Source organism: Elaeis guineensis, chromosome 5 (genome assembly GCF_000442705.2).
Source record: "Elaeis guineensis isolate ETL-2024a chromosome 5, EG11, whole genome shotgun sequence".
Classification (NCBI taxonomy): Eukaryota; Viridiplantae; Streptophyta; class Magnoliopsida; order Arecales; family Arecaceae; genus Elaeis; species Elaeis guineensis.
In genome coordinates, this window is record NC_025997.2 from 108,331,433 (window position 1) to 108,339,039 (window position 7,607).

Genomic DNA, 7,607 nt, shown 5'->3' on the forward strand with positions numbered 1-7,607 from the left:
AAGCATGTTTTCACATATCTCATATATGAACATAATTCAGATCTAAACATGCTTCCATATGTCACATATGTATCAAATTAAATTTCAGATCTAAGCGTGCTTTCACATATCTTATATATGAAAATTAAATTAGATCTAAATATTATTTTCATGCTTTCATGTTCATATCAAAAATCATGTTTTTGTTACCACTGTTAGAATGTGGTGGTTTTATACATGTATTTCAAAATCTTTTTGAATCAAAGCAGTGGAAGATGATCTAGATTAAATCTTTTAACCTAGCATGCATCAAATCTAATCTGTAAACTACCTATGCATGGATCTACAACATTAACATAGTATGCATAATCTAAAATCTATCACATAGATCATATCTATCATGTATATGAGATCAGATCTCAATATCTTTATGCGAGTCGATATACACCATAGTTGATGATCGTGGATTTATATATTTTTTGAGCCGCACATACATCCGACCTCTACAGATATTTACAGAAAGCTCTCTATCTAATTGGAGGTTCGTCAATCTCTTTGGGATGCTAGCTCCTTTACAGAGATCTGCTCCTGATGGCTGATTAATCTCCTTCAGATCTCTTGGACACTCTCAGAGAGGAAGGAGGATTGAAGGAAGAAGAGGTGTAGAAAGATCTTAAGAACTCTTTTTCTTTTCCTAAAACCCAACACCTAAACCCTAGGTCCTTCTTCATGCCAAGATGGAGTCGCCCACCAAGTCACATGCCAAAACCTGATTTTTTTCTCCCAGTGTTTTTAAGATATCTCATGACAGAATAATGATTTATATCTCATGCCAAAAAGAGAAGCCTCTCTTATGGTTGGCATCCCATGTAAGTTAGATGGATGAGAACAAATTCTCATCATGATAAGGATCAAGCTCTATCAAATTCAAACTTGAATTCAAATCAAATTTGCATTCAAATTTGAACAAGTCTTGATCCAAATCCAAGAGGGGATAAGGGAGTGGGCGACAACCACCATTTGATGTGGAAATTCATCATGCTAAAATTAGATTGGCATGATGAATGGCATGGGGATTTGAGTTGTGGTGCAAGGAGACAAAGTCTGAAGCAATTTGGACTTTCAATTGATCCATTTTGATCCAAACCAAATACAATTTGGTTAAATCAAAAAAGAGTAGAGAGCCTAATCTAATTAGGAACCTGATCTCTCGAATTAAATTCTAATTCAATTGGAATTTATCTGAATCTAAGTTTCGATCAAATCATGAATTGGTCTCCCTTGCAATTGGATTTTCTCATAACTCAATCAGGCCAAACTCAATCCAACTCAAACTGAATCTAATTCAATTAGACTTGATTCTAATCTCATTGCTCAATTAAATTGAGTCAATTAGCAATCTAATTGCTAATTAATCCTTCTATAATTTAGTAACTCTTAGTGAATTACTTAATTATAACTTTTGCATAAAATTAATCATCAATCATATTGATGATTATATCCATCAATGATCCATAATCATTAATCAACTATCTGATCAGATAAGAACCTCTTTTGTGTATGACCCCATTGGTTCTATTCTATCTAGTAGTGAGATATATTATGATCTCTATCATAATATCATTAAAAATTTTTTCGATGGGTTGAAATAATTTCAATTCTGCCCTTCGAGGATTATCAATCATCAAAACGATGTCCGACGAGTCTCACAGTCCATCAGTGACACCTAGCAATATATAGTGGCAACTCAGTAAAATAAAGTATTGAACCTCTAGGTACAATTATCGTATGATTCAGTCTTTCTATTGTGAGTTTCGACTCGATGGACGTCATGAAGAACTTATCAAACCTCAATATCAGTCATGTGCCAGATTGGCTCGATCCGAGTTCATTCATGAATCTCATAAAAATTTTTTTCAGTATTCACACTTGCTTCGATCGAAGACTTTCTGAATTCAGTCTCGTGAATTACATAGAATTTTTTTTCTATCAAGATCGATAGATTATATCTAGTTATATCCTACTCCTAACAGTGAACCTGAATCCATTGAAGTCAACATACATCACAAGGATCCAAATGATTAAGAGTCCAAGTTTAGGGGCGGTCAAACTCATTAGCCTCACTGTGAATAGCCAATATACTGCTGGTTAAAAGATCATTCCCACTACTGTAGTATTAAGCAAATCACTGACAAATGAGTAGACATCCAAGTAATTTCTTATGTTAGTCACATTCAGTATAAGTTGTTCTCTAACAACCATCTACACTCTCATCCCAGTATCTCCATACTGCAGATTCGAGACTCATCTACTTGAAAGAGAGGTGATCCATACATCAATCTAACTGAATCGATCACTATTCTCTATGATGATCCTTTGATCGAAAACCTTTAGAAATTAACCATCAATAATATATGTCTCAAATTCTCAAAACCTTGAGAATATACAACATTATCTGTTAATCTCTAGGATAAATCATGGACACATAAAAATATGATTGAAAATAAAAATATCCTTTATTAATCAATAAAATTTTATAAGTATAAATTTTTGTCCTGAAATTACATAATTCATATACCAACAATTGGCTTCTAGGGCATACATCCAACAAGGATGCCTCTTAGCTCCAAGATAGATCTTGATTGGGGGACAAGCTCCTAGTTGAGCTGAGAGCACCACTCATCTTAGGATAGCTTCTAAAAATGGTTTTGAAAAGAAACAAAAAAAAAAAATAGGGAAGGATGGGGATCGATTCGAAGTGGGGTTAACCTCAAATCACTGGTCAGAGCTCATCATCAAAAATTCACTAGAGATTGTTAGAAGTATGCTGGAAAGCCGCCAAGCTCTCATTGGAAATTACTAGAAACCAGCAATAGCATAAGGAAGTGGGGTCGAATGAGGTGAACCACTATTTATAGATAGTAGGAATGGCTCATATCCAATGCCAATCCCAGTCCAGCCGATGGATGCTCGACATATGTCAACTTAGGAGTTGCTAAGCCGAGTTCCCATGGATCCCTATGACTACATGCGAGGTGCGTGATGATTCATTTCAACCAACTAGTCTCTGCTACATCTCTAGACATTATTGAGCATGATAGACACCGAGCTAAGCACTTCATTCGACACTACTACTCTCTTCACTCGAGCTACTGGTAGCTGAAACTTGATAGTGGGAGGTATTTGATAGGGGATGGCAGTTCACTTTAGTCATATCCAACATTATCTGAACTTCGGTTGGATGCCGATTTGGTCAGCTTAAGCCACACCAAGCTATGGTAAGAGACCGAGGTTTGTAATGGTAGTTAGATATTGAGTAGTTGTCTGATCTATCTTATATTTTGGATATGCTCTAGAATAAATGGATGAAAGCTCACCTCAGCCAGATAAGGTAGAAGTGGTGTAATCCTCTCTACCACTCCTGCCCTTCATTCCAAAACTAACCGTTGCCTTACCTATAAATAGAGGGGTATAGGGGACCTCCAAGTAAGCTCTTAGGCTCCATTCTCTTCCTCTTTTCCACTGTTCTCTGGTGATTAACTTGAGTGTCGATGAGTCTCCACCAGAAACAAGTCCATTAAGAGACTTGATTTACAAGTTCTCTCCCATCTTGTATGGAATCAAGCTCCAGCCATCATAAATATGTCTGTTCTAGTGCCAGGTTGGTTGCCAGCAGCAACACTTCCCAAATAAAACTCATCAGATATTTTGAGACATCTCAATCTTGTGCTCCTTCCATATCAACTAATATAATAACTTTTATGGTGACTGCATGTTTGCTGATTGGTTTCTTCTCCCGACATTCTAGTTTATAGGTTACCACATTCTCAAATTTATAGCACATTCTTTCCAGCAATAAATTAGTAAAACAAACCTCATGCTTCCTACCAATGGAGCCTCCATATTCATTCCTAACAGAATGCTGAGGTTCAGGCTCTCTGAGTAGATGAAATCACAGTATTGGATTTCTGAATTTTCTAGTATTATAGACATGAGGTTAATTAAGCAAACAGAGTAAGGAAGTTGTTCAGCAACTGAATCATTGAAGAAAATATACGGTAGTACAGTACATGCAATTTTAAAATTTTATGCAGCAGAAATAATAGATTAAATAATTTAATCCTAATCACATATATAAGATCTAATCTTAGACTATCATATTAGGATCTTTGATATGAAAAATATATACTTTAGATCTAAAAATAAAATTCACATCGATCTCATCGATGCTGAAATTCTAGATCTAACTATTAGATCTACCAAAAGAATCAAAACAAGTTAGAGATCGTTATCAAATAAATTTTGATCTTGATCTCCTCTAGTCCAATGGTTGGAGAGGGTGTTCCTCAGGTCCCTTACAACCACACAAAGTCTTTTGGCCTCTATAAAAAAATTCATGCAAAGACTGACACAGATCAGGAGCTCAGAGATGCTAGTCTGCGAATAACTTCGACAGCTGATCTCTTCCTTCTTCTACAAGCACCTTGGATACTCCAAAGTGATAGAAGATCTGGAGGAAGAAGAGAGGAGGAGGAGAAGAGGCACTGAAAATAAAAAATCAGCAAGAAAATATTAGGTTCTGGTAGTGCAGCGAAATGGTTAAGTGTTTAAAATTTTCATTCAAAACATCCGATGCACCGAAAATCCCAATGCCCAGAAACCCTTGACTATAATAATCAAAGTATAATAAATATAAACTAGGATAAAAAAATATCTGTAGCATTAATCTTAATTTCCATAAGGCATCCAAGTGTCCGCCCTCCAATGATAATCCACACAAAAACTGAACTAAGGACAGCACTCCTTCTTCACCTTACTTCAAGAGTTCTAGCCACTAGAACTCGACTAGCCTCATACTGGTCAGGTTTCTCCAAGAAACTGACTCCACCCTCTTAGAACCTTCTTTGAACTTTTAATCCTCCTTTTTTAGGACCCTCGCAACCCTTGTTTGGATCAGATAAGGCTTTATCTTAAATCTCAAAGCCTTGTCCTAAAACTAAAATAGGTTGTAAGAAAGAAAAGAGAGCAACGAAGATAAAATTGGAAACTCTTTCTGAATGCATCAGACACCCATTGCCTCAGCCAATTTATAGCTACTAGAGGGATGCCAAAAGAGAGGAATGTGCCTCATCCAAGAGGCCTATCTAATCTTATTATCATAGATACGAGTTTCTTCAAATAGAAGGATTCTTATTAATGATACGTCGATCAGCACCCTGCTCTGCACATGCGATCAGAGAAGGGATATTTTTGCATCCCTTCTCAAATCAAAAAAATCTTCAAAAATTCATGTGGATAGAAAATTCAATCATGATTCTAGAATATATAATGAGTGGATAAAAATTCTCACAAATAGATGTGTTCTCATATCCTTTCACATGAAGTCTGATCACCGCACGTGCAGATGTGAGGAGGAACTTATGGCATCTAGATAAGTCTGTAAAAATTTTAAAAAATTTATCAAAAATATCTTGTCAAATGTGGAATGTTATCACCAAAAATTATTCTATTTTGAAAGTATTTGATGAGTGGAAGGACTCTCCAAATCTCAGAGAGATGCGACACTTTTGCACGCACGTGCGAGACTTCCTTCCTTTTTCAAATTTTTCTCTGCTCCAAAAATTTTAGAAAAAATATATCTCATACTTTAAGATATGCATCAGAGGATGAAAGATGATATGGCCTACACATGCATCTTAATCTTTTGCCAGAAGGACTCTTTTCTTCTACCCACGCCAATACTTGTACGCAGAACTTGTTTTGCGCCAAGAGTCTTTCACAACTTGAACTTTCATAATTGGTGTTAAAATGGGATATGGCACCCCAATTTAGCCTGCTTTTAGGTGGCATGACCTAAGCCAAATGCCTATCAAATTGGGCTAGCTAATTAGCAAGGGATGAGATCAAATTGATCTCCAAATGAACAAGGATTCCACATGTGCTAGCATGCTTATCGGAGCTCTGATTGAATCTAAAATTCCAATCAATCTTTTTCAAAAGGATCCTTCATCAATTTCTATATGTGTGTGACCCATTGGGTTCTACATCTAGCTAGCAAAAGGTCTGGGTGCAAGTTGATCAAATTTGATTATATTTCAATCTAATCGATTTAGATCCAATCGAGCTAACCCGAGTTTAATAATTATAATCCTTTCTAATTGGTGATCAAATTAAACTCTTTAATTCGATCAAAAATCTATAAGTTAAGATTGACGTCTAGCAATGTATCATGACTATTCAGAAGATATAAAATTTTGATAGAAATATCAAATATATCCTTCAGTGGTAAGTTACCATATAATTCAATCCTTCGATCATCCCTGCACCCTGAATATGTTCATGAGTATGGAATCATGTCAAACTCAAACACATATTCAAATTGATTCTCAATTAACCAATGATAACTCCAATGAAGAAGTATTAGAAACTCTTTTTAATCTCCTTTCTACTTTTGAGCAAAAGATTTTTCTCAAGTCATCTAGGATTGAGAATACACAGGATGCAATCTTCTCTTACTAGGAGTGATCGATTTCATGTTGACCTACTCACAACCTCCATACATACTCCACCATATCTAGAATACCCCGTATATATCTTAATGCTATGTCTGGATATGAACTAAAATATGAGTTCATATGCACAAGATTTTATGGTGGTCTCAGGTCTAAAGATCACTTGCACAACTCTTACTTAGAGAACCATCTTTGACATGCAAGTAAGGCTTACATAAGATATTCTCTTTCATCGAGTCAATTTAGTGAACTCATTTCTCAAATGAGCACTCACATCCTTATATTAATGTCCCACATAAATAGCTAGTGAGATCTACCATCCTCTCCATCGAGCATATATAGGATGTGCCAGTCTATCCGAAATATTGATCTCTGACTCAATGCTCCTACGACTAGGAATGTTTAAGATTAGGATTTTAGATCTCAGTAGCATGACCCATTCTTGTCTCCTAAAATCATTACCCTAATCTTTGGAGTTCATCATAATCTTAGACATAATAAGGTGCAGCTAATATGATGAATCAATGCCTCAAATAATAAATATCATTTCATGAGTTAAAAAATTATAAAAAAAAGTTCCATCGTAACACACTTACGATTGACTTATAGAGCACTCTTCTTTTAATCTCCCATTTGCACTAAAGCCAATCGCCTTTATATCTTATAAGATAGTGATTATATAGCTGCTTTGGTATGGTCTTAGTGAGTGGGTCTGTTATATTATTCTTTCTGTCTACTCATTCTAGGACAATATCTTGTCTCTAACGAGATGGAAGTGTCTGAGGATGTGCTTAGATCTATAATGAGATCTAGGTTTCTTAGCTTGAATAATGGCCCCAATGTAATCATAATAGAGTGACACCAGTCCTTCATTCTTAGGAATGACTCCTAAATCCATGATAAACTTTTTTCATCCAGACAGCTTTCTTAATGGCTTCACTAACAGCGATATACTATGCCTTAGTAACTGAGTCAGATATTATTTGCTGCTGAAAACTCTTCCAACTCACTGTCCCATCATTTAAGGTAAACACATACCCTGATATCGACTTGCTATCATCCACTTTTCAATGATCCTCCCTTGGATCAGCCTGAAATCTGCTAGCTATGCCCAAA